This window comes from Schistocerca nitens, chromosome 3 (genome assembly GCF_023898315.1).
Source record: "Schistocerca nitens isolate TAMUIC-IGC-003100 chromosome 3, iqSchNite1.1, whole genome shotgun sequence".
NCBI lineage: Eukaryota > Metazoa > Arthropoda > Insecta > Orthoptera > Acrididae > Schistocerca > Schistocerca nitens.
In genome coordinates, this window is record NC_064616.1 from 321,244,555 (window position 1) to 321,272,040 (window position 27,486).

At 42.8% G+C, this 27,486-nt stretch overlaps 1 long non-coding RNA gene across 1 annotated transcript in view; it reads left to right on the forward strand.

Annotated features, from left to right (window-relative positions):
• Nucleotides 1–16,298, forward strand: part of LOC126249587 (uncharacterized) — a 97,549-nt gene extending 81,251 nt beyond the window's left edge. The window contains exon 5 of the long non-coding RNA XR_007545619.1: nt 16,122–16,298. This is a non-coding gene — a long non-coding RNA (uncharacterized LOC126249587). The remainder of the gene's footprint in view (nt 1–16,121) is intronic.
• The last annotated feature ends 11,188 nt before the right edge of the window (nt 16,299–27,486 follow it).

The following is a 27,486-nucleotide window of genomic DNA, read 5'->3' on the forward strand; positions in this document are numbered from 1 at the left end:
TGAATCTGAGCCTTAGTTTGGAGAGGAAGTTCTGGTGGACCTTCATAGTTGTGAATGTTACTGAACCTATAATATGGGCGGATTTCCTTCACCATTTTCTGCCTGTGGCAGATCTCCAAGAATGGGAAGCTATTGTCACGAGCAACAGTAGAATCAACACACTGCATCAGAAACTTGGACAGCATCATAGAAGAATTTCCAAAAATTAAGTCAGTAGAAAATGCAACACACTGTGACAAGAACAATACTATACAGTTCATTCACACATTGTCTGCACCGCTGGTGTCGGCCACACTATGCTGTATGATGCCCAAAAAATGTGAGAGTATGCAAGAAGACACTAATAAGCAGTTCTAAGAGGGTGTGATGGCACCTTCGGACAGTCATTGGATCTCCAACTACCCAAGGTGTTAAAGTGGAAAAATACGTGGCAATTGTGGGTCACTACAAAGTTCTGAACACCAAAACTGTACCAGATAAATATCCTATTCCACTTGTAATGGGCTTAAAAAATGGTATTTTGAAAGCTTGAGTATTCAGTATCATTGATTGTGAGGAAGCTTATTCACAAATACCAGTTGCTTCTGCTGATATAAAAAAGACAGCCATCAGTAACTAGTTTGGTCTGTTCAAGTGCCATTTCATGCCATACAGTTTGAAAAATGTGGCACAAATATGGTAGTGTTTTTATTTACCATGTTCTCAGAGGCATTGATTTTGTATTTTGTAACATGGATGGTATTGTTTTGTTTTCTGAGTAGGTAGAACAGCATGAGAACTATCTCAGACAGCTTTTCCAAAGCCTATGCTAATATGTGGTAATCATCAACAAAGAAGAATCGTCTTCGGATAATGCAATGTGAACTTTCTTGGTTTTAATATGTCAGTAGGGGGTATAGCTCCAGTGCCTACGAGGGTAGAAAACATGCGCAATGTGCCAATAGGATAGACATACAAAGATCTGCAGCATTTCCATGGTGTGCTTAATTATTACAGAGGGCACCTCCCAAAATCAGGAGAACTGCATGTACCTCATGGAGTTGTTGAAAGGAAAATATACAGGCGGCGGGAGAGAAGTGAAGTCGAGTCAAGAACAACTGTTGGTGATCAATTCAGTTAAGGAATATGCCAGCTCATGCTCCTCGCACATCCACATTAATGCACCAATGGCATTAATGGTAGAAGCAAACCAGGTAGAAATAGGAGCCACCCTGCAGCAACTCATACAGTGAGCCTGGCAGCCCATAGTGTTTTTCTTGCAAATACTTAGGACAGCACAGGAAGAACTGGAGCACAAGAGACAGGGAGTTTTATGCTATATATGCTGCAATACAACATTTTTGCAAATCAGTGGAAGGCAAGCACTTCACTGTCTACATGGACCTTGTTCCACTTACTGCATTCTTTTCTAAAATCTCTAATGTGGCTCGCTGAGGCAGTGTAGGCAATATGAGTGCATTTCTCAGATCACTACATATGTAAAACATACCAGTAGGTGCAGAAATGTGGTTGCTGGTTTTTTCTCACATTGTTGTTCATGTATGAGGGCCATTCTGTGGGCACTGCAGAACAACAACAGAATGACAGCATCTCACATTTTATGCTAGAGCAGAAGCAGTTCAGCCTCATTTTGTCACAGATATATGTGGACAAACTGCAAGCTTCATTGTGGTGTGACATATAGCACAACCTACAGCTGCAACCACTGCAAGCCACAGATTCAGTTGCCAAGTTTTTGAGGCCTTCCACAATTTAGCACATCTGGGAGTGAGAGCCACAGTCAAGTTGATAAGAAAATGTGGTTTGGTTGGGGGCTTTAAGGAAGATTAATGAAAATAGGTTCAAACATGTGTCAGCTGCCAACAGTGCAAGATTGGCAGGCATGTATCAGCACCCCTCAGTATCATAATTATGCCTAATGCGCACTTCATCCATATTCATGTTGACCTGTTGGTACTTTATCCAGTACAGGACAGGGTAGTTACGTATCAATGATGGTTGACAGATTTACACGTTAGCTCGAAGTCTTCCTGATCACTTATATGGCTGCAGAAGCTGTGGCCAGAGCTGAGCTGTTGTAAGCGGCTGGATTGCAAGATTTAGGGTATCTCAGACAATAACAATAGACTGTGTAAGGCAGCTCGAATCATTAGTGTTCGATGAACTCGTATGACTATGTGACTGCTTGCATATTAGAACAACCAGCTATCCCTTCCGCTAGCAGCAAGGGAAGAGCAGTGGACTGGGATACACCACAGCTCAACTGGTGGACAGAGAGCATCTGAAACTTCCAGCCAAAATCATTTCTGCCCCCTTCAGCGTTTTGAGGAAGTCACAAAGGAATTTAGACAGTTTCTCGAAAAAAGCATGGCCCAAATTTGACCTTCAGCACCAAAAACTCATGGTACTAAACCTACCTTCATTCACAAAGACTAACAAAAAACCTTGCATGTTTGGTTGTGGAATGATACAGTATGACCACCTTTAAGACCTCTTTACACAGGACTGTATATAGTCAGCCAATGTTAAGTGAAAACATGCAAGATAGTATGCAATGATAGGGAAAGAACGGTTTCCTCGAACAACTGAAGCCAGCCCATGTAGAGGAGGACTCAATGGATCAGAGGCTATGGGTTACACCTTCTGTTCCACCAGGCTCTAATTTCAGCCTGTTTCCTCCAACACAAATGGAGGCCTAAGACAATGTGAGGGGAGACTCGCTGGCACACAAGTACTACCAGCTACAAACACATCTGCCACCATAAGAAGCAGTGGTAACAAGAGTGGGAAAAGCAGTAAAACACCTGTTCACCCACGTCACATGTGCTCCAGGGTTAACAAAATGGGGAGGGGGGGGGGCGTTTTCTGGTGTAGTGACAATAGTGAAGGAGAGTCGATCGTGGTGCTGATTTAATTTATTCGAGATGGTGAACTGTCCCCCCACCCCCTAGTGTAGCTGTGGCAGTTGGACTGATAGTGTCAATGATTGTCATAGGTTTTCCCCCTTCCCCCTCTGGGAAATCTACAGCCCTTCCCACCTCTTCCCACTCCCTCTACCTGTCCTCCCTTCCTCTCATTTGGAAATTGTCAGGGAAAAATCGCTCAGTCTGTGCTGAGCTGTTAGTGTGGAAGGGTGTAGGGTAGTTTATTTTCTTTATTTTGGGTGTTATCCTGTTGGAAGTTGTTGGGAAAATCTTGTGGTGCAGACAGAGAGGCGTTTAATAAATGTATTACCTGTAAGCATGCTGCCGAGGACTGTGTCCATAGTGCCTTACATAAGGATTGGAAAGGAAAGCTAATGGAGGGGTGTAAGAAGAACATTTTTAATCACATAATGGTGACGCATCAGGAGGGTCTGAAAGTGCATTTCACAACTCATACAGATAGTTGCTTGTGCTGGCACTATCTACCCTTTTTGGGATGGCCAGTCAGTATACATAAGAGATGAATGTGTGCTCTTCAACAACCCCAGCCCGACTGACCTAGTTCACAGTGCTGCCGCCAGAGTGTGCTTGAAATTGTGACATCATGGATGAAAAAAGCTGGTGGGAACCAACGGTAATGCAGCACCCGCTCACATGATCATGATGTCAGGGACATAAGGCAAATGTGGTAGCCTGCTAGTCTCACTCAGTGGAAGAATCACGAGACAGCAACAGCAGCAGCAGCAGAATAGGAAGAAGTGGAAAACTATGTATTACTAATGTATTTAATGGCTCTTCTTCTTCTTTGCTTATGATCTCCAGCATGTCTGGACCTTGTGCAACCTCTGGTGTGTGTGGACCAGAAGCGGCCTCCAGCGCGTTGGGACCTGCACAAGTGACAGTGACCCCTAGCATGCGGGATCCTGTAGCACACTTGGTCAGCATGTTGGAGCAGGACTCTTAGTACTATGCCATTTTTACGTAATATTTTCGTTGTGTGAGGTTTTGATTGGTTTTTTTGACCTTAAGTTTTCTTATGGCCCATTTGTGAAGAGTTCCACACCTGTTAAACATCACACACAACTTTCAGTGCACAGTATACATCAAGAATAACTTACATCAACAAACAGTTACAAAGGTGTTTTTAGATGCCTGACTCTAATAAAACATCTTTGTAACTGCTTGTTTATCTAAGTTAACAAGAAAACAAAACCAAACAGATCTTCACACATCGAAAACATTACGTAAAAATGGCAAAGTACAAAGAAGAAACACATGAAAACAGGAATTATTTCCTGAAACATGTCGTGTAAAGTATGAATAAAAGTATATTGTGACTGGTTGCAGAAAAGTTATTTATAAACATACCCATAGTAGTATATCATGTGTGATAAGAGAAGTGTTAGAGGAAGTGATGATATTCTCAACAAACTGCTGGTCAAATTACACATTCTGGAATGTAGCTAGTGTGGACCTGAAACAAAGCTTCAACAATGGTTGGCACGTCATGTTAATGGGATTAATGTGCTTGACAAGGTGTGTTTGGAACATGACACTCAATATGCAGAAAATAAAGATCCATGCTGCACACTGAATTTCAGCTGATAAAGCCAAGCCAGTTCATGCAAGAAGAGATTTTGGCATAGGACAGCGTATTGTAGTATTTGCATTCAAAAATACCATGCACAGTATAATTGAGTTCGGTTTCGGGATAAATTTCAAGTAAGTTATGAACACAGTACATCATACACTAAAGATGAAGAAGAAGAAGAAGAAGAAGAAGAAGAAGAAAATGATGACAAAGAAGAAGAGGGAGAAGGAGTATCCTGGAAGCCATGTATGCAGCTAAAATAAGTGCTCTGAAGCGTAAAGGAGCGATTAAAGCACCCAGAGTTCTGCCATTACTCAAGACGTCAGTTTGAATTATTCCCTTCCTCATTCCAGTCCTCACAGGTATCTCTGCAGTTGGTTCTCTGGCTGTAGCTATTGCTAGGACAGTCAAAAATGCACATAACTCTCAGGAGCAAATAGAGGGCCAAGAAGACATGACTGCATGATGGAAGCAGCAGCTATTGGGAAAGGGCTGTATCTGGAACCATTCAAGAAAGGGCTAGGTCTCTCCGTAAATAAAAAAGTGGCTTAGCCATCCTACCAGACAGAGCGCTTACAAATACTGATTTGTTTAACTTTGTTAGAAAAAGATTCCATATCCCATGATTCTGTGCTGTGTGTTTGTGCAGGACACATTAGTGAAGACTACATGGAAAGCCAGTGAATGTGGAATTGTGAATTTAGATGTTTCTGTAGGACCTGGAACCCACTGGGTGGCGTATGTTAAAAAAATACAATTAATGTCTCTTCTGACTCATTTGGCGACATGCAACCCTTGGAAGAATTACAGCGATAATTCACCAGCAGAAGACAAGTGTTCTATAATTTTCAGCACTACCAAGACTTCAATACTTACCTATGTGGTGAACTGTGCATCAGGTTCCTCCTGATGTTTACAAAGAAGGATATATAAGGAGGTGCATTAAGCACCGATTCGCCAGGTGGGGTCAGATGCAATGTCATATACTCTACATTTAAAAGAACGATAATAAGTATGACATGCGAATTACTTACCACAGATTGATTTAAGCACTGGAGATTGGTGTGTTGCAGTAACTGGGCTGAAGACATAAAACTGTATCCAATATATCACAGAGGCTAATAATAACCTGCATTTGGAAATTAATGGTAGAAAAGAAACTGTGGAAACAGAACCTCATGCATATTGAATTGACAATTTAAAGGAAGTTTTAAGACAGTCTGGAAAAGGGATCGAGCTATGTGCAAACATCAATACACTTTTGTCTGAAATAAGGGTGGTGAATGCAACAGTTGACTTTAACCACAAAGATTCAGTAGGACAAGTACTGGGTTTTGAAGAAGAGTTCTTATAAATTTTACAGATCTGATCAGACTGTGGATATACTCCCCATCAGTTCAAGCCCCGTCAAGTGTAACATTGCAACAAGCTCCTATCTCACAGCAGACTGATTCATACAATTTACGGAATCTTCTCCTCAGTTGGATTGGTGTATAAGATTTCCGAGACTCTCATAAATGCTATATAGTTTCCAGTGACAGTTCAGACATTGGACTGTCTGCAACTGCATATTGTGGACCACAGCAATCAACTTGTTGATTTCTGTGGTGAGAACATTATTGTGTGACTACATCTAAGACAGGCTGGGTGTAATGTATAAAACCAATGCACACAACCCACAGTGCAGCGCCTCACAGCAGAAATGCAAAGTGATAACATTGGTGAACTTCAAATTTCTTACATCAGTAGGCATGAGACCTGCAATGAGGTCGCTCACTATAACGATCTCAGTAAAATATCGATGAGTGAATTATATGCCAAAAATACTTCTCACATAAACCTTATGCTCCAATCACATTTAACAAGACTCATGAAATTAGGGTTGTCATCCAGCACCAAGATGCTTTAACCCTCCCATGCAAGAGTTTCATGTATTTAGATGGGGTATTTAGGAAAAAAAAGTATAGTTCTCTCATACTGGAGTCAAAGCTTACACATAATGCTTTAGCATTCCTACTTCAGGAGATGTGAACTTAACGAGACAGACTGATTGTACACATAATGCAGGCATAGCATCAACCCTTAAAATATATGTCTCTGTCTCGCTCTCAGCTTTGAGAGATTTACAAAATGCAGGATGGTTCGCAGACGAGCCAGTGGCTAGGACAGTGGAAGAGTACAAGAGATTTATTGCATGAATACCTGTAAAACTGCTTGTGGAATACTTTGAGGACATGCAATTAATAATAACAGGAAGTTATTCTGGTACAGAGTGCAACAGACAACAACTCCATACTTTCAAGGAACCCAAGAGGAGAACGAGATCACCATGAATACAACAATACGGGAAACGCCTCACATCAATGTAGCAGACAAGAAGTGTTTCAAGCTTTTGAAAGTTCTGAATGCTGTTGTATATCAGCCATTAAAATTCTATTCATGGGAGCTTTTCGAATACCCAGTGCTGCTGACAGCAGCCATACAGACATAAGCTATTAAAACATCTGTTCAATTGGAGATACACAGTTTCATCATACTTGCATTTCAGACTGATAGAAGGGAAATATAGCAAATGATTCCACCACATTTGATAGTTGCAAGTTAACTAATAACTGGGTCTCTTTGAATTTGGAATTGTATCTATATGACAATTTACTACTAGAGTGGGACGAAAATGAGTATAGCATTTGACATGTATGTGAAGTTCCATGCTTCTTGCTATGAGGGTGTTACAGAGGAAGGATGTCTACTCAGCCCACAAAAATTTGTGGAGCTGACTCTAATCATCATAACAGAGTGCTAAAAACAGAATGAGATAATTAAATCAGGACCAATAGATGTATGAACTAAATTTTAACCTTTGGAAATTTTACCAGAATGCTCTGTGGCATATGCTCTAGTTCTACATCACCGTGTGATTAACTGTAGTCCCATTGCTGGTGTTGTGCGGCGATTTTTGGGGCACACAAGCCCTGGCAAAAAATATTCACAGTTTTTTCAGTAGGTTGCATTGGCTGAAAATATTCACAATTTTTTTCGACGGACTTGGGGGTTAAATATATCAACACTAAAAACTAATCAGACTTGGATGTGTAACAGTTGTGATACTAAATGTGACACTTCTGTCACTAAATGTAACTGGGTTTTCTCTTTTGCTGCTGTCAATTGTCAGGATGAGCATTCTAAAGCATTCTGTCAGGGTGAAAATATTAAATAAATTAACTTTTCTCTCTTAACAACATGTGGGCAGGGTGGGTTCTTCCTTGGCTCGGGTATGAGGTCGAATGAAACATCATTTTTACATAAGATAACTTTTATTGAAGATTTGTACAACTGTATCTTACAGGATGTTCTGGTTCGGAGAGCGGCAGCTGTGTCGTTTGTGAAGTCTTCTGCTGCGGCAGCGGCGGCGGCGTCTGATTACGCGTAGCGGTGTGTATCTCGTGTCGCCGTCTCGCCCAGTTGACTGGAGACGCGCAGCGCGAGGTGGCCCTTTTAATTATTGCGAGCGAAGTCGTGCATCGGATGGTGATACCTTGGATGTGGCGTCCCAGTGTTTCTCTTCTCTAAGCGACCGCGTGTGTTGTGCGTCGACCAGCGGAGCGGCGCGGCGGGGCAAGGCCAGTGTCCCGGACTCAAACCACGGACTCCCGCTTGCTATTCTTCGGCTGTCAGGTCTTCATCCCAGCTCACAGGTGACTGCTGAGGTGAGGCCGTCTCCTTCCCGTCCCCACGAGTCACCCGGGTACGTAAAAATCAGACTTCAAATACCTTTTAACTTCTGTCTTCTGGCGCCGCGGCTGCTGCTTGCTATTCCATTACAGCAGCGGACTTGGTTCGTCTGTGCATGATGCAGACTCTTCTTGCATGACGGTCTTCAGCACCGAAACTGACTGAAAACTACTGCTACTCTTCTTTTCTTCCTTCGTCTCTCGTCTCCGTCCCCGTCTCCGTCCCCGTCTCCGACTCCGTCTTCGTCTCCTTCTGGCTCCCTGCGTCTCGCGTATTTATTCACTTCAATTTACTGGAGGTGAACGACTTCACGGTCATTGCCTCTTCTGTCACATTGAGAAGCTCCTCGAAGAATCTTCTTAACGTCGGTCATTGGCTCTTGGAATGTAGGCGAGGGCCTTTGATCACATGCGACAACTGAGAAACACGTGAGCCGGTCATTGCCTCTTCTGTCACGTTGAAAAGCTTCTCGAAGAATCTTCTTAACGTCGGTCATTGGCTCTTGGGATGTAGGCGAGGGCCTTTGCTCACATGCGACAACTGAGAAACATGTGAGCCGGTCGGGCGATGCCCTGACGGCTGAATCGACAGCGCCCGCTTATGTGGAACTTGCTGACTTCACAGTCATTGTCTCTTCTGTTCCGCTGTTCTGCCCGCTGTTTGCGAGTATGTAACTCTCTAAACTAAACCAAGTTTTTCATTTATATTCTAATTTCTAGTTCACTTTGATTTCACTAATTTATTTACTTAAGTACCACTCAACAGATGATTAGTGGCACGTGAAACTTAAAAACTATTCTATTTAGATTATGTGCAGGGACTATTTACAAGTGTAGGCATTTTAAAGGGCTATTTACAACTATGCATTATGTCAGCACACATGGTGTACTATGTTTTATACGATTTTTGGTCTGTTTACACTATCACTGCAGACATGGTGTGCATATATTTTTACAAGTGCACAACTATGCCGGTACACGTGATGTGCATATATTTTACACAATTTTTGGTCTATTTATATTACCACTGCACAAGTGTTGTGTATGTATATATACAAGTGCATGACTATGGCAGCACACATGGTATACATATATACTTACACTAAAAAAATATTGTCACTATGATGAACAGGGCACACCATTCCACATATGCACACTATTCACACTCACTCTCACTCTCTGTCATTCACATCACTCTAATCAGGTGAATAGTGTGAGTACAGTCGAGTTTCAGTCCTGTCCTCACAAATGATCTGCTTATCACAATGAGGGGATAGATCGATTTTAGACTGCAAAATAGTGTACACCTTGTGCCCTCACAATTGGATACTAGTTTGTTGCACCATATTCTGTGGCTGTGGTGGAGCACCACAAACGCTGCTGTGCAGACATTGAAAATCATCTTCAGTTGTGAGGGCCACTGCTGCTGTACGATGCACACCCTTTCCCTACCTCTGGATGGCACCTCCCAGCGTGCTGTATACATACATTTTGGATCTAAGACCCACAAACTCAAGAATGAGCAACCAATTTGCCTCGGCTTTCATTAGGCCTATAACCTTCTTGTTCTGTGGAACAGTACCATAAGAATCATCGACTGCATAGGAAGATTTGTCGAATGCGTTGGTATGGCACTTCATTATTTTATGTGGATCACTGCCCTTCACTCAACAGTTGATGCTATCTGTATCCATATAAAGTGACTTTGGATCAGCGACATTAATTTTTGCAAACCCATAATGGAATTGGTACATGTGGAGTTTGGACAGGTCTAATATGCACATCCTCACATACACAGGTTCAAGAACTGTGGTCTTTACCATCTCCCAGCAATAAAGTTCTTACTGAAGATAGTGACCTGCTTAAAATTTGGTCTGGTAATACACTTCCTTACGCCATAACGCCCATCCCACTGTGTTGCAATAGGAATTATGCAGTGTTTTCTCAAATTCTTCATTGTCTTGCCGAAAATCACATTATTCATCAATTTAAGAAAATCTATTTCGAAATCATTCTTTGTTGAAACCCTTTTCTCGATATTTAAATCAATATACTCCTCCAACCAGGTTGATTGCTTGAAGTAGATAGTGTGGGCGATTTCTACCAGCTCCATTCCTAAGCTGAGACACTGCTAGAGGTTTCTGTAATGCATGATGTGTCTCTGCTTATTCCCCAGCGTTATCATCAGTTTGTGGATGGGGCCTTTTCATGGAACTAGTTGCTCTGGACATAGTGGCAAATCACTGTGCACATCACGCAAACTAATAGGGTATCTAACAGGGTAACCAACCGTACACCAGAATCAGGCACTGCACTATGGACATTTCCACCTAATCCCTTGCATTCGTTTTCAGACAGCCACTGAAATTCGCCAATTGGAAACAATTGTTCCATGACATCCCCATACAAGTTATTCACATCCAACTACATGATGCAGCTCAAATCAAGGGATACCTTGAACCTCTTGTCCATCTATGGGCTATCTGCCTTGGTGTGACCATGGACTTATTGGCAAAGTCCTCCACAAATCCCTCACTCAAGGAAAAGAAGCATGTCAATTTCGGTCAATAGTTTGATGCCTACTTTCGTTTTCTTGGGAATAGGCTCCCAAGACATCCCAGGTGCTGTGTAATGAGTGGCAGAGTCTAGACCATATGTGGTTGTGCATATAGTCTGGAATTTCTCAAAAATATCAGCAAGTAAACACACATCTGTGTCCAAAAACAGTTTCGCATACTCTCCTAAAGTGTAAATGTTAAACTCCTGGCATACATTCACAGCATGCTCATACTCTGCATCTGATATGGCATCTTATGTAAGGTTACTGGTGAATGCAGCTCTGTGGGGCAGTCTGGTTTGTTGAGTTTTCCCATACAATTCAGATACCCACATGGGAAAAACCCCTACCTGTCACAAGATGAAACTTTTATGTCATAGGAATATGCACCTCGAGTAATGTGCATATCATCCTGAGGGAGAGTTTCAACAAGTTCCTAGAGTGGTGCCTACATAAAATGTAACGAGTCCAGGAAGCAGACCATAATTCTTGGCATCATTCATTTGGAGAATGAAATATATTCCTAAACACTCTCAGGCACGACACTGACCTTGTCATTCTTAATACCGAAATCAGTCAAGTGCTCAGTAAGAAAGTGAGCATCATAACCACTCAAATTGTGCAAAAAGACGGATATGTATCGTGGTAATTTATACTTCAGGTTGCATATGTTATGGGTGGCACCACAGAACTTCCCTGTTAGATGGCAATGGTCCCTATGAGGAGTTTCCGCTTTCCAATCTAATGGCTGCCCAGTGAAATGACAGCAACTGCCTTCTTGTACAAACCATCATTCTCTTTCGAGTTGGTCATGGGAATGTTGGTGCTGAAAAACCTATTAATCTTCCATGAAAGTTTTTCGAGCTCAGTCAGCAGCCAAATCGCAGGATTATCCCTGACATGTGATTTGTGATGGCTAAGACTCGAATCATATGAACAAACAGCCAGATACGCTACCACATATGGTATGTGCTTTTCTGTGAATGTGAAGCTGTAGAACTGCCTTCACTGCGTGTCACAGGAGGAGGAGGCACTCAAAGTCAGCATACACTACAAAAGAGCAACGCTCTTGATGTTGGGAATTCTTAATCATTAAGATGTTTTTACCTCAGTTGACATTGCAACACATATCGGTTTCCTGGTAGAGCAATCCACAATAAGCTTTGCTAATAAGTCACTTGTGGAAAAGGCATTGAGGCATCTTAGGCAAATGTGCTGTTTATGTCCTTGTTTACTGAGTTGGGATGAAAGTAGTCATGACATATCCCTGATCCAGATGTAGTGACTATTATTATCCCCATCGGAGAATATCAGCATGTTTACAAGCCTCTTATACTGACTGGCAAATTCAGAAAAATGAAGAGGTCTGGCAACTTTCTCTGTAACTTCACCATTTTTATTTTTCTTGTTGTCCTTCAGGCTATAAATATGAACTGATACCCGGATATTCTGTGCCTCAAATTCAGGATTGCCTGGATCTTACTAGGGAACTTGATACTGTCAAAGTTATAGCATTGACGAATGTCAGTATCTCTGCCATATTGAGATGTACACTTCAGATCTTTCTTATAATTTCTTTCACAAACCAGGATTGACTATGCAAAACAATAGTTGTCTTTTTTGTAGATGGCTTCTTATCAGCTGTATCCTTAGGAAGCTTGATATAGCTGACGCCCTCATTTATTGGATCAAAGACATGTCTATGTATGTTGATATGTAGTACTTGGCTGAGTGCTTTACCTGAGACACTAACTTCCATCTTGGTAAACTTGGCGGGTATAGCACTCAAGAAGGTGGAATCATGAAACAACTTATGGATTGAGATGCCCTACGATACCATGCCATTCCCCCCCCCCCTCCCCCTCCCAATGTACAAAATGCTTGTCTCCTCAACACTGGAGTCTTGTTTGCAGGGGGGGGGGGGAAGGAGATATGAGGGCTTACAACATAGCACCACTCAGCACGTTATGGCATGGTACCATGGATCATTAATGATTTTGAGGAGCTCAGTTTCCAAAACAGGAAAGCGTGCTTTCAGAAAACCAATCGGTCCTCTATACGAGAAAACCAGATGCACTCCTCAAATGAACCCTCAATCATTTCATAGTTTAGCTATGATATTGTGTTACTAACCTGGCGTTTATCTATAACAGAATGGGAGAGGGAACTGACACTAGCCACATGATCACCAAAACTATCACTATGACTATACTACATCCAGACCATCAATGACGCTGGCTGCAGTGAGGAGTATGACACCCAATGAGGTGCTCCATTCTTCCGCAGATATCTCGGGTGGAATGACACTCGATCTGCCCAGTGTGAGCATCTAGGGTGTGGAGATGGCTCCTGTGTGGGGGGACAATGCATGTCAGCAATTCCTAGCCCTGACCCAGTTGGTGGTATCGTCCTAATGACTGGGCAGAGCATGGCCAGAGTGGTGGATGTCTGTGAGCCATTTGCCATCTGCAGTCACCATAGTGACAGCGCAGGTGAGGCAGTAGTGGTGAGGGTGACACCTGACCTGTTTTCCTGCATGTTGGAGGCCAGAGCAGGGCCACAGCGACACCAGCAGCAGTGGGGCTGAGAACATCTCGGATGGTGGTAGCTGAGGTGGCTGTGGAGCCATTAGCCTCATCCTGGCAGGCGAGGCATGCTGCACAGGACTGAAATTTGGCGACACCGTCTTCACCTGCCCCAGCACCAACATCATAGCATACTGCGGGAATGGTGGAGGGGAAGCTCGCATACCCAGCCATGTTGGCTCACCACCTATAGAGAAAGGATATGAAAAATTAGTACACTTGTTATAAACTCGGCTGCCACTGCAAAGAAAGAAAGAACACTGGTTGTAGGTACTACAGACATAATAAAGATGGGTAAATAAATTACCGAAATCTTCCTGCCTCCATGATGATATCACATCCCCAAGCTCTGCAATGGCAGCCACCTCCGCCCACTCAGGTGATTCGGTATCATGTGACTGCAACTCTCGCTCCACCTCTTCCAACCATTCCAGCATCACAGTGTCAGAACTGGTACGGATCCATTTATCAAGCTTCTCACAATCTCCTATCTATACAGAAGCAACAGACTGATTTAGGGGGGGAAAACTATACTGAGGAGGCACACTATCGCTCATTAATTTCAATACACAAAATAAATGACATCTAGTTCTCTGTAGATAAAGTCTAATACCATGGTCATGGTTGAGGAAGCAAAGTAATGGTACAACAGTTATACAAATGTCATGATTTTTGTTCGTGCTCATCGAGATACAATAGTACCCAACAAACAGTGTTGTGTACATAACTTTTATGTACCTATCTGATACTTTTTGGTGCACCTGTGTTGTTCCCTGTAGTGATGTGATGTCCGCAGCGAACGGCAAGCATTGCTACGATACATAACATGTGGTTCCTGCACGTCAGTTCCTTCATGACATTGAAGTGTGGACATCGCTAATATGGCTCCACGAGTGGAGACATCCATAGAAAAACGAGCTGCAATTGTAGCACTTTGCCAAGCAGGTTTATCTATTCGCCAAATTGTGAAACAGTGTAGTGTGCCTATAGGGCGATTGCAATACACCATCTCTAGAAGACAACAGGTAACCGTAGCAATAAGGACATGCCACGACCAGGACGACCTAGTAAAACAACTAAAAGTGATGATAAATATATCAGAATTACCAGTAAGAGAAATAGATTCAAAACAGCACACCAAATTCGTGCAGAATTGGTAGAAATGAACGCGACAACAATATCTGTTGTAGCAGTAAAAAGGAGGCTGACTGAAGCCGCCTTGAATGGATGTGTCACAGGAAGAAAAACCCTTATAAGGCCCATAAATAAACAGAAGAGACTTGAAGGGGCTAGAAAACATACTAACTGGACATCAGAAGATTAGAAAAAGGTGGAAAACATACTAACTGGACATCAGAAGATTAGAAAAAGGTGTTATTCATCGATGAATCGAAGTTCGAGATTTTTGGAACCAGAAGGAGAATATTTGATCGCCAATTTGTAGGGGAAAAGGTAGCCCAGCAGTGTGTTCTACCTACAGTTAAAACGGTGGAGGTTCTATTATGGTTTGGGGATGCTTTTGCCAGAGATAGTGTTGGCGATATTGTGAAAATAGAAGGACATATTGATCAGAAGAAGTACCACCATCATGCAATACGAAGTGGTTTGCGCTTATTAGGGAAAGGGTTCACCTTACAACAGGATAATGACCCAAAACATTGGTCAGCATACTGCATGAACTACATTGTATCAAAGGAAAAACAGAAAGTACTGAATGACAAGGTATGACCATCCCAAAGCCCTGATTGTAATCCCATTGAAGTGGCCTGGGATGAAGTGGACAGACTTATCAGGAAAGTTAATATATCTAGCAAGGAACGTGTCTGGAATATTGTTAAGGATGTGTGGAACCATATAGATTCACAATACCTACAAAAACTCCAGAATGAGATTTTCACTCTGCAGCAGAGTGTGCGCTGTTATGAAACATCCTGGCAGATTAAAACTGTGAGCCGGACCAAGACTTGAACTCGGGACCTTTGCCTTTCGCGGGCAAGTGCTCTACCAACCGAGCTACCCAAGCACGACTCACGCCCCGTCCTCACAGCTTTACTTCTGCCAGTATCTCGTCTCCTACCTTCCAAACTTTACAGAAGCTCTCCTGCGAACCTTGCGGTCCGGCACACAGTTTTAATCTGCCAGGAAGTTTCATATCAGCGCACACACCGCTGCAGAGAGAAAATCTCATTCTGGAAACATCCACCAGGCTGTGGCTAAGCCATGTCTCCGCAATATCCTTTCTTTCAGGAGTGCTAGTTCCGCAAGGTTCGCAGGAGAGCTTCTGTAAAGTTTGGAAGGTAGGAGACGAGATACTGGCAGAAGTAAAGCTGTGAGGATGGGGCGTGAGTCGTGCTTGGGTAGCTCAGTTGGTAGAGTACTTGTTCGCGAAAGGCAAAGGTCCCGAGTTCGAGTCTCGGTCCGGCACACAGTTTTAATCTGCCAGGAAGTTTCACCTACAAAAACTGATTGACCGCGTGTCTCGAGTTTGTGAGGCAGTCATTAAATCCAAAGGAGGATACTTTGATGAAAGTAAAATATAATGATTGTGATTGTATTATTTATGTGGACGTTAATATAATTATATTTTGTGAGAAATAACGTTTGATTTGTGTTGTAAATCTGAAATACCAGGGCGTATTGAAAGTAATGAGCTGTAGTGTAAACATAGAAACGTTCTCAAACAAGAATATGTACTTATATGACCCAGCGGTGACAGAAAATCATTTATTGCAGGAGGCTGCCCCGGGATGGCCTGTTGCTGCTGCTCTCTCTCTTGGCCACCAGCTGCTGGTTGAGCTCAGCCAGCATCTGGGGTGTGTATGCTACAACAACAAGAAGAAGAAGAGTTGCCTCACGCTATAAAATCTGAACACAAACTACGAAAATATACTGCGAAATCTGATCACAAACAGGAACTACGAAAATATACTACGAAATCTAAACACAAACTACGAAAATATATTACGAAACCTGAAGACCAACTACGAAAATATACTGCGAAATCCGATCAAGAACTACGAAAATATACTACAAAGTCTGAACACAAACTACGAAAATATACTACAAAGTATGAACACTACGAAAATATAAACGAAATCTGATCACGCACATATACATACATGGAATGAAAGGATAGGACAGCAGACTATCACTGAAGTGTAGAAAGAGTCGCTTCCTACTAACCTATAAGTGAATTCATGCTGTGGAACTTGCACACACACATATTTACACGGTATGAAAGGATAGGACAGCAAACTATTACTGAAGTGTAAGGACAGTTGCTTTCCACCAATCTAACAAGAGAATAGACGCTGTGGAACTTTTACACACACATACATACATCATATGAAGGGATAGGGCAGCAAACTACCAATGAAGTGTAGGAACAGTTGCCTCGCTCCAATGTAGAAAGGAATAGATGCTGTGTAACTAGTACACACACATACTTACACGGTATGAAGGGATACTGCAGCAAACTATCATTGCAGTGTGGGAAGAGTTGCCTCCTGCCAATCTACAAATGAAATAGCTGCTGAGGAACTTGTAAACACACACACACACACACACATTCAGGACACATTGTATGAAAATATGTACTTGCATGGCAATTTCTCCAAGTACTGCATTTGGCATTTGGCAGTGCCACTGGTACTGCTGCTTGCTGCTCACTTCATTGTGCTAGATGAGATCACTAACAATGATGAGGACAAAACCACAGATTGGAGCAGGATGAGGATGACTGTGGAGGGGATATGGTTTAAATAGACTCAAACCCCTCCCAATAATTTGGGGGGAACCAACAGGAGAAAAGCCAGATTTGCATTTGGGGTAGCGAGGATGGGCGGGGAGGGTGGAGAGGGGAGGATAGGGGTGTGGAGGGCTGGGGGATTTTCCAGAGGCGAGGGGGATGGGATGGGGAGAGGGGTGGGGAACCTATAACATCACAATTTTGAGCACCCTCTGGTTGCAATATAGCGAACTAGTCTCTCAACAGTTTCCAGGTGGGGGGAAACCCCAGGTGGCAGGTTCAGACACATCAGATATTGTTACATTCTCCACATGCAGAACGCAGTTGGAAAGACAGGGAGTGCCTTTGTCAACATCCACCAGCCCTCGCCAGGAAATCAGGTGTCAGCTACATTAAGGCTGGGGCAAATTCGCTGGGAGGGGAACTGTTTACATCCTTCAGGACTACCCACATACAGAACACAGGTGGGAAGACAGGATATGCAGCATTATTTGTCAGTAACATCAAAACTGGTTTAAATTCTCTGGGAGGGATATAGTTCACAAGGTCCGCATTACAGGAAAACCTGTTGTCAGTTACATCAAAGCTGATGCATAATCCCTGATACCAGTATTGTTCACAGTGTTGGCGCATATACAGAATATTTGAAGCATATTTTAAAGTGCCCATGTGTTCCAAGATTGTTAAACAGAAAGCAGGTTGGTACTTTTCGCCTGATTCAACATCAAAGAAGGCACCAGGGGTACTTCGTTTGACCAGCACTCAACAAAGGTTGCCAGGACTTCCATGCAATGGTTGGCGGGTCACGGACAGCCAGTGGGCTGCCCTCTGCCAGTGAACAGGAGTCAGATGGCAGTTGGTATTACGGGGAACTAAGTGTAAGTGGCAACAGGTGCATATGGCAGGTTGGCAGTGCTGTGGCGAACTTAGTGCTGTGGCAGAAGGTACAGCCTGGTCTTGAACCCAAGGCTGCTGGTGGTAAAGCGCAATCGTCTTGCTGTTTGGTGTTGCCCTGGCTTCAGGGTGGTGCTGGTGGACATTGGTGCCGAGAAGTGCTTCTACCTCAAAATTCTGTAATATTTATGTCGTTCTGAGGCGCATTTTTTCACTAAAATCTGGCACCTGGTCACATTACCCACAGCAAGAGACTTGCCGTGATGTCATGACATTGACCTTAACACTATGGTCATTACACCTGTGGGGTGCGCTTTTCTGCTGAGTGTGGTTAGTCTCATCTTGCAATCCCTTATGTGTATGTCATACTGAACCACATGTCACCACATTGTGGCTACCAGCCTATGGCTGCTAATGCAATATTTCACAATGGCTTTCTCATGACTTCGTATTACTTTTGCTAAAATGCTTATTACTTTTTCTAAAAGACTTGGTAGTGACACCACACTGCCTCCCACCATGGAAAAGACCCAGTTACTCAGCTCTTGCTTTGGGCTGATTCTCTGCTGAGGTTACCGTTGCACTTAATGTGTAAAACAAGTATGTGGTACTAGATTCGCTATTCTTAGCTACTATACAAGTAGTATATTAATCTTTTAAAACTCCATAAACTTATTTCTCGTCTCTTACTCGTGCTACTTAATCTCACATCATCTCTCAAGGATCCCTTGCACTGCTCATTACCTCAAATATTACAAAACACATTTCACTGCTAGGCTTCTTGCCATGCTTAAGCACAAAATGCTTCTAACTATACAAATTAAAAATGACACTCTTCCTTTCCCAATAAACTATTCTTAACATATATACTTCAACAGAACATTGTCTGGCTTCATTAAACTCTTACACTTGGTATCTTGTCTGTCTACCCAGTGGTTTTTTAACCCTTTGTTGTGGAACAAGTTTCGCAACTTTGTCCTTGCAACAGGAGTTCTCCTTATGCTTCTCATGACAACATACTCAACAGACTATTGTCACGTGAAAACCACATACACCATTGTCATTCACAACACTTTGACAGGTAGTCCCACTTAGTCCCCGTATTGTAGAGCCCATTAAAAACCGAATCCTCCTCGAAATGCTTGGCTTTCTGGTACTCCTACTCACCCGAAACAACATCTTGGTGCCTGGTGGCACCATAAAATGCGAATTGCTTCTTATGTATTTGTCCACAGTTTAACAGCTTTGTTCTTATAGAATACCTCGTGACAGCTTTACACTGTCAACAGCTTTCTGTCGCTATAGGTTAACTTTGGCATGATATTCAGTCAGAACGTTTACTTTCAGGCTCGCATTGCACCCTTCACCTACTTCATACTCGTCAAGTAGATCATACCTTGGCTGTGCTGCAAACAGCTTGCTGTGCACGTCAGCTGCTTGTCCTGCAAGTCTGTGACACAGTACTTGCGTTCGCGCTACATCTTGAACTTCTGGTGTACACTCTTGAACAGATTCAGCTGTGTCTACTTGGTCATATGCTCAACGAACTCATCTCCTTTTACTTTTCCTTCATTCACCTTGCTTCTGAGAAAATGTATATGTCTGTACCGCTTCAGCCACAACATCTGCAGCATGGGTATCAACAACTTCCTGTGGATTTCCTGTAATATGTAAAATTGCAGCATCATTAACAGTTCCACTCATGACACAAAAGTTACCGGCACATGCACTTCTCTGTGCATCTGGTCCAGGCTCTCTGGCCCTGACACAACACCCATAATCACTCAGTGGGGCAGATATCACCGCACTTAAATCACCCATGTTGCCCTCCCCATGCTCAATCACTTCAGTACAGTCCACAATCATTCTTTCTGCCACTAAATCTACCTCAGACTCGACAATTCCACTGGATATTGGAGCTGGTGCATCTACATCACTCTCTTTAACTTCTGCAATGTCATAATTCCATGGCTTATGTAAATTCCTAGGAACTTGTATTATGACACCATCTGCAACTAATTTAATCTTTCCACCGAAAAAATCCTTCGCCCAGCGGTTATATTCTTCCCAGCTTTTTATAGGACTGATAAGTTCAACTACATTAATGATAGTTAGATGTTCTGCAGGAACATGTAAACTATCCACAAGCTTCCTCGTTCTCCCCTCTCTCTGCTTACTCTTTTTCCTTTCTTTCCATTCTTTGTATAATCAACATATTCCTCAAATCCCAAGACCCGATTTCGATTTTCCAGTCCTCATGCTCTTTCTACAACTTTCCCCTTTACTCCAGGGTTTTTGTGATAAGTCATTTCCTACGCCTCAGCATCAAGTGCTTCTAATCTCTTATCCAGTTCCACCCTTACTGCTTGCAACATATCTACTTCGCCTCTTAAAATTTTAAACACTTCCTCTCTGGTAGCTTTTTGCGGTACTGACAAACCTGCTACCTGCAGTACTGACCACGTCGTGATTTCCTGTAACCAATTAGACAAACATTAACGAAAAGAAACACCTAATCATGCAACTATCGACACTTTCTACTACTTAAAATTGTTGAAGACCGAGCCATGCTCCTTGCTCGGCACAATACAAAATCAAATCATGAGAACATCTAACTTTAACACTATCATATTACTCCCTGCTATAACTTAATTATTCTTGCCTGAGTGGCTGCTCACACGTATTGCTGTACACCGAAACAACGACTAAACTTAGCATCACCTCCTGAATCACGACTCATGGTTCATAGTTTATATACTTTTAATAAGCCACACCTCTTTTTCATGACACCCATATTGCCCATATCAACCAGGTGAAAACTAACACTTACATTTACCCGTCCTCAAAATACCATCTGAGTTCACCTATCAGCTACTGAACTTACAAGTGCAACTCAACGCCAGGCAACCACTGACTTGCCTGACCCCACAGTCAAACAAAAACAAGACGACTAGGACTGCACTCACCCAACCATGTGCTGACGAAGCTCCACCCTTAAGCCATGATCTTCACTCACAGATGGTGGCTGTAGGCGTTGCTGCTCCCTCTGCTGTCACCAAACAGCGTGGTGATCGATTCAGAGATACCCTGCTGACACCACTCTGATGAGTGGCATCTTTTGCAGTGGTGAGGGAAGACTGTTGACAACAAGATTCGACATGCTGCTCCCTAGCAGTAGTCAGACAGTGGCTGGCACTGTGGCATTAAGTGCTGGAGAGGGAGTACAGTGTGGACAGCAGCAAGTGTGGACAGCAAGTTGGCATTGCTGTGTAATGACATTACAATAGTGTTGCAGAGAGTGATGAGAAGAGTGGAAATCAATAACACAGGTGGCACTCTATTTAATCATGTGAACCAAAAACTATCATATGCCGATGATGTATATATCTCTCTAGAAGATTGGAAGAGCTGGAAGAAGGATTTCTCACACTATAAAAGGAGACAAAGTAGTTGAGGCTTCGAGTAAACGACACAAAAACACACCATCCCTTCACTTCCAGGAGAAATGCTGCGGTTACAGAGAAATACATGAAGTTGAATGGGGCAAACTATGAGAGGTGTGAGAAATTAGAGTGCTTTGGAGCACTGGTAACTGATGATAACAGCATAACTGAAGAAATAAAAGCAAAGATTGCTGCGGGAAATAAATATTACTGGGCCCTGTTTAAGATTATCCAGTCATGTAGCTTGAGTAATTACTGCTTTTAAGAATTTCACAGATTAGCTCAGTGTATCACAAAGATTATTACGGGTTATGTAATCCAGCAAACTCAAAGCTCCATTCATATGTTTGTACTCCCCTCTCCCATAAATAACTGAGAGTTCTGTTCGAAGTTTCTTTGCTTCCAAAAAACAATAGTATTCAACACCAACGCTGAAAGCTGGAAGAGCTAATTACCCTGGTAAAAAAAGAGAGGCAGGAACTACGTGTCCAGTGAACTTGAATCTTTCTTTCGCTTCGCAACTTAAAACGTTCTACCTCATTCATGATACTCGTGCAGATCTGTTGAATTTTCAGTCACACCTTCCCTAATGTTTGTAGTTTAATGCTCAAAAGCTATCAGCTTGGGCCAGTATCTCTTTTCTGTAGCTGTTTATGCAAAATATCCATATGGATTGGAATTTTATGAACAACCGAAAATCACCAAATGAACCTTTTATCTTTCAAAGTCGTTACTAAGCTGCAGGCTAGTAGGACTGGCTTTTCATTACATAGTTTTTCCGTATTGGTAATTTTATTCACGCACTCGTGCTTGATAATATCCTTCCTAATTCGAAAACAGTATTGACTGAAAATTTCAATGAACAGGCACTAAATATGGCAGCTGTTTTAGTATCGTTTCATTGAAGATTACTGTTCTTTGTGGAAATGCTGAAAAGGAGCTGCGAAGTCCCTTACATTTGATGAAAAGCATTTGCACTTTTTTTTAACCTCAGGGGCTTTAATCATCATCCGATTCAAGTGGTGGCCATAACAATGAAAGCATGAAGCAAAAGTGATTTTGCAGCTCGCGTCCGCATGTCCAGTCACGCTTGTTGTGTGGTGAGGACGTGTTGTCTCGTGTGTTTGAGCATGTCAGGGTCAGATGCTGTTCGGCTTACTCCTGGCTTCCTCGTCCACTGTCAGGTGGCTCGGGTGTGGCGTTTATACGCCAAAGCAAATGTATGTGTTTGTATGCCCGGTGCAACACAAGTCGCCGTCGACACATTTTCGTCCCGCTCCGCCACTTTCGAGCAAGTGAGGTAGCGCAGTGGTTAGCACACTGGACTCACATTTGGGAGGATGACATTCAAACCTGTGTCTGTCCATCCCGATTTAGGTTTTCTGTGATTTCTCTAAATCACTTCAGGCGAATGCCGGGATTGTTCCTTTGAAAGGACACCGTCAATTTCCTTCTTCATCCTTCCCTAACCCAAGCTTGTGCTCCGTCTCTAATGACGTCACTGCTGACAGGACGTTAAAACACTATTCTCCTCCTCCGCACTGTCGGCACTTACAGCCAGGGAATTTCAAAAGTGATAAATGGCGTGCTACATTTTCACATTTATAGAAAGCTCAAAATGCAAACGCAGTTTAACGAATGTATTCGTAGAGATAGCGCACACCTACAAACCTTTGCAGGAGCGGCCTCTGTGGTAATGTGTGACTCAGAAACATTGACAATGACTTTGACAAAAGATAAGTTCCTGAGAAGATGGAAGAGGAAAATATTAACGCTTAAGTCACGAAGTGTGGTCTCTCAGACTTCGCGAAAATTTTCGAACTCGCTCTCCAAGACCAGTCAGTTGTTGTGAAATGCTTCTATACTCCGCCTACCCTCCTTAAATTGCCAAGCCTGCAATGTTTTGTTATCACCTTCTGTGTCTATTGTTTACACTTGTTATTGATAGGTGTTGGAGTCTCCTAGACCGCGCATCATGAACTACGTACCTGTTTTCTTCAATACCACACTGTATAGCTCAAAATGTGTTGGCACGGATGTATCAATTTAACTTTCCATTGTTTGATTTAATTGTTAGTCGGTCTATGGAGGAAGGTGTCAGTGATATAGTTCAAGAAATAAACAAAAAGACGACGATTTTACATTAGCCAGTGATCACAGTTCTGCTATCGAACAAGAGTGTCATTCAGAGGAAGATCTTCAGGAAAGTTGTGATGAGAATCTGCCTGTTTCTTCAATGAAATACTTAAACTGTCTGTTAAACTATATTATGTTCTGGATGGTGATAAAAATGAAGTTCCCAGCAAAGAATGTCAGTGTGACAGACTTTCTTTTTGCACCTATCGAGTGGAATTTTTATGTGCAAATTTAGACCCTGGAATTTAGTTTTATTTGGAGACTTACTTCCTACAGAGATTGTATAATTTTTCAGAATGTAAAATGCAGTACTCTAACAGTCTATTTATGTGTACCATTTAAAAGAACAACACAAAATTATGTGCTTTTGTGTGATAAATAGTAAAATGCTGTAGGCTTTGTTTAGTGCAATAAATAAACTAGAAGCATTTAAACAACACTTAAATAATTGTAAAAATAAATGTTATATAGCATAAACTAAAAAATTCAAATGATTTTTGCCTTAAATCTCAGGTTGAACATAGAGGTCCCAGAGACCCCACCTCATGGTATACATTACAGAAAAGTCCCCTCGCAAGTTAAGGGTTAAGAAAATTTTTTGGAGTTGTGAGTGAGGCAGGGCAGTGGAGAATACGGAAAACAAGGAATTGGAAGAACTATATGACTACGCTGACCTAGTTTCAGAAATCAAGTACAACAGATGAAGATGGTTGGATCATGTACAGTAAATGACAGGACAGATCTATCAAAAAGATCTTCAGAGGAAATCCAGGTGCAAAGGGAAACCACGGAAACAATGGCTGGATGATGTGGAAAAAGACTTGAGAATGAGGGGAGTAAGAAGACCGAGGAAACGAGCAGAAGTTCGTCAAGACAGAGAGACCAGGATCGTACATGGACACGGGCTGTAGCGGCAAGGAGTGAGTGAGTACATATTCATCGTAATGGGTCTGAATAAGACGTTTAGATTCTGCTAGACAGTATTTATTAAAATCCCATTGGACATTGATAACGCTCAGAAAGAGATAAGCAGGTACAAAATTGCATGACCTTCCAACAGACAGGAAAAGAATAGAATATTGTTTTCCAGCGTAAAGCATGGTTCGTTTCTCCGTAATTCGTAAGGAAAATCGAACTAAATAACTTCGATGATCTGCCGGTATAAAACTACAGATACCAAATGACGGAATGTGCTACTCTTTGCCTTACTGAAATTAGAATTTAATTTGAGGAAAATTAATAGTTTTGAATACAGAGAAAAACGCGTATTGTGGGAGTGTTTGCTAATATGAGGAACCTAGATTCTAACTAAAGTAATTGCTCTTCTCTGATGGGAAGTATCAGACCTTCGTTCTCACAGCGACTTAGGAATATAGTAGTGACAATAAGATCTTTACAGAGCTGAATAATTGATTTTAAAAATGTCGAATTTCAAGTTTTTTTGAGTATATGTACTTGTAGGGCTTTAATATCTGAAGTTGAGTAGCTGTTGCAACAATTTTCATATGATTATATTCTTGACAAAGTACTCTTTCATTCGCTATAATGAATTTTCCTTCAAACCAAACAGTGTAACTGTGAGGCTAGGTTTCTAGTGTAAGATGGCTTATTCCTAGTACGTGATACCATGGGTATCCTAATATGTAACAGTATCGCATATTAGGACATGGAATATCACATTAGGGTAACTTTATCTCGCCACCCAAGTAGCTAGATTCAGACTCATATTTTTAAGTTACTAAGTGATCTGACAATTTTTTTAACTTTATGAAGCCACATGGTCATGAACCTGTTGTGCTAATACTTGGTGGGCATCATATCACATTCATGTGATATACAAAGCAAGAGAAAACTGTGTGCACATCATCTGTATATCACACCAGTCTACACTTCTTGTGTGGAATTCATGTGACATTTGAAAACGTATTATTTCCAGGAAATAGAAACCTAGTGGGCCAATAACCCAGGTCAACTAGTAATTTCATTTTTGATGAAAAAGTTATTTGGAGTGGCCTACTTGAGGTCAGTAACAATAAAAATGCTACACTAATAGGAAAAAATGAAACACCAAGAGGGTCCGCAGCTCGTGGTCTTGTGGTAGCGTTCTCGCTTCCCACGCCCGGGTTCCCGGGTTCGATTCCCGGCGGGGTCAGGGATTTTCTCTGCCTCGTGATGACTGGGTGTTGTGTGATGTCCTTAGGTTAGTTAGGTTTAAGTAGTTCTAAGTTCTAGGGGACTGATGACCATAGATGTTAAGTCCCATAGTGCTCAGAGCCATTTTTGAAACACCAAGAAGGAGTTGTATGGCATAAACTAAAGTTGGTAGGCGTGTTTCTACATCTGAAAGATGATGTCTATTCAGATTTCGCACCAGTCACGTAAGTGTCGCACTAGTAGCGCCACTGTGAGGATGCAAATCAGATATGCTTTAAATACAAGCTCTAACGGTTGTGAGCGTTAGTTATCTTTGAGATTTGATGTGATGAGCTGATGTTAATCAAGAATGCCTTTGAGGTGACATAGAATGACCCCAGACAACCGCCATTTGCGACATCAGTGGTGTCAAGCAAGAGCTCTTTGGACGGCAGGGTGGAGGTCTGTTGTGTTTTCCAATGAAAGCTGGTTCTGCCTCAGTGCCAGTGATGGCGGTGTGTTGGTTACAAGGCCATTCGATGGCCTGCAACCAACCTCTCTGCACGCTACACATACATTCACACAGATCCGCTGTTCATAATGCATTGAGTTCTTGGCACAGCCGACTCACAAACATGGTGTTGCACTTGATGTGGCCTCGATACGCATGGCTGCAGGGGCATGGAGACTACAGAGAGTCTAGGCTTGCACACATGTGCTGTCATTGGGACTCGAACGCAGGTCCTAGAACTGTGATAGACAAGCCCAGTAGTTTGGGAGGCAGTGTTCAGAGCTTAAAAGGGACATGCCATGGAGAAACACACCATGGAGATTGGCACAGGAGTCGATCCGGCCTCAACGCGGGACATGTTGGACGCACAGAGACATGACAGCAGGTTCAGGAGCTGTGACAAACAAACATCTCACCTGGAGATGACATTGCAACTGGTGAGGTTGCTCGCTGGAGATAGTGCCTGAGCAGGAGGCAGCAAATGGGTCTAGTGATGGCTACATCATGAGATGGGCGTTTGAAATGGTCTCGGTAGCCAGTTTATGTGATGTAATCTGCTCGCTGCTGTGGTAGGGGTGGCCGGTGGTACTGTGTGGAGGGCGTACTGGTGGCTCCCTGGGCAGGTTGGGAGTAGGCTGAGGTGCACGAGCATGTATGTGCATATTAAACCGAGGACTTAGAAACGACAGAGAGGCTACATCCGACCATAGGCCTCAGTGGTTCACAACCCCACAACAGGCCACAGCAGTCCACCCATCCCACTGATGCCCCACACCGAACCCAGGGTTATTGTGCAGTTTGCCCCCTGTTGAGCCCTCTGCCGCCCCCCCCCCCCCCCCAGGAACATCTCATACCAGTCAAGTGTAACCCCAAATGTTTGGGTGGTGGTAGAATAATTAACAGCATACGCGTACGTGGAAATTGAGTTTGTGCAGCAACTGCTGACACAGTGTAACTGAACTGAGGTAGAATAGGGGAAACCAGCCTGCATTTGCCAAGGTAGATGGAAAATGGCCTTAAAATCGGCGCACAGGACCTCGACACTAATCTGCCAGGTGAATTCGTGCCAGGGACTGGCACGCCTTCCAACTCAGGAAGTAGCGTGCGGCTAGTTGGGCGAGCTGAGGTGCACATGGTTGCATGATGACAGCTGGTGGCATCCATGCATCACTGGTAGTTATGGGTGCGGACTCTGCCTGACAGGTTGTGTGGGAAGTGTCATCCATTGAGAGG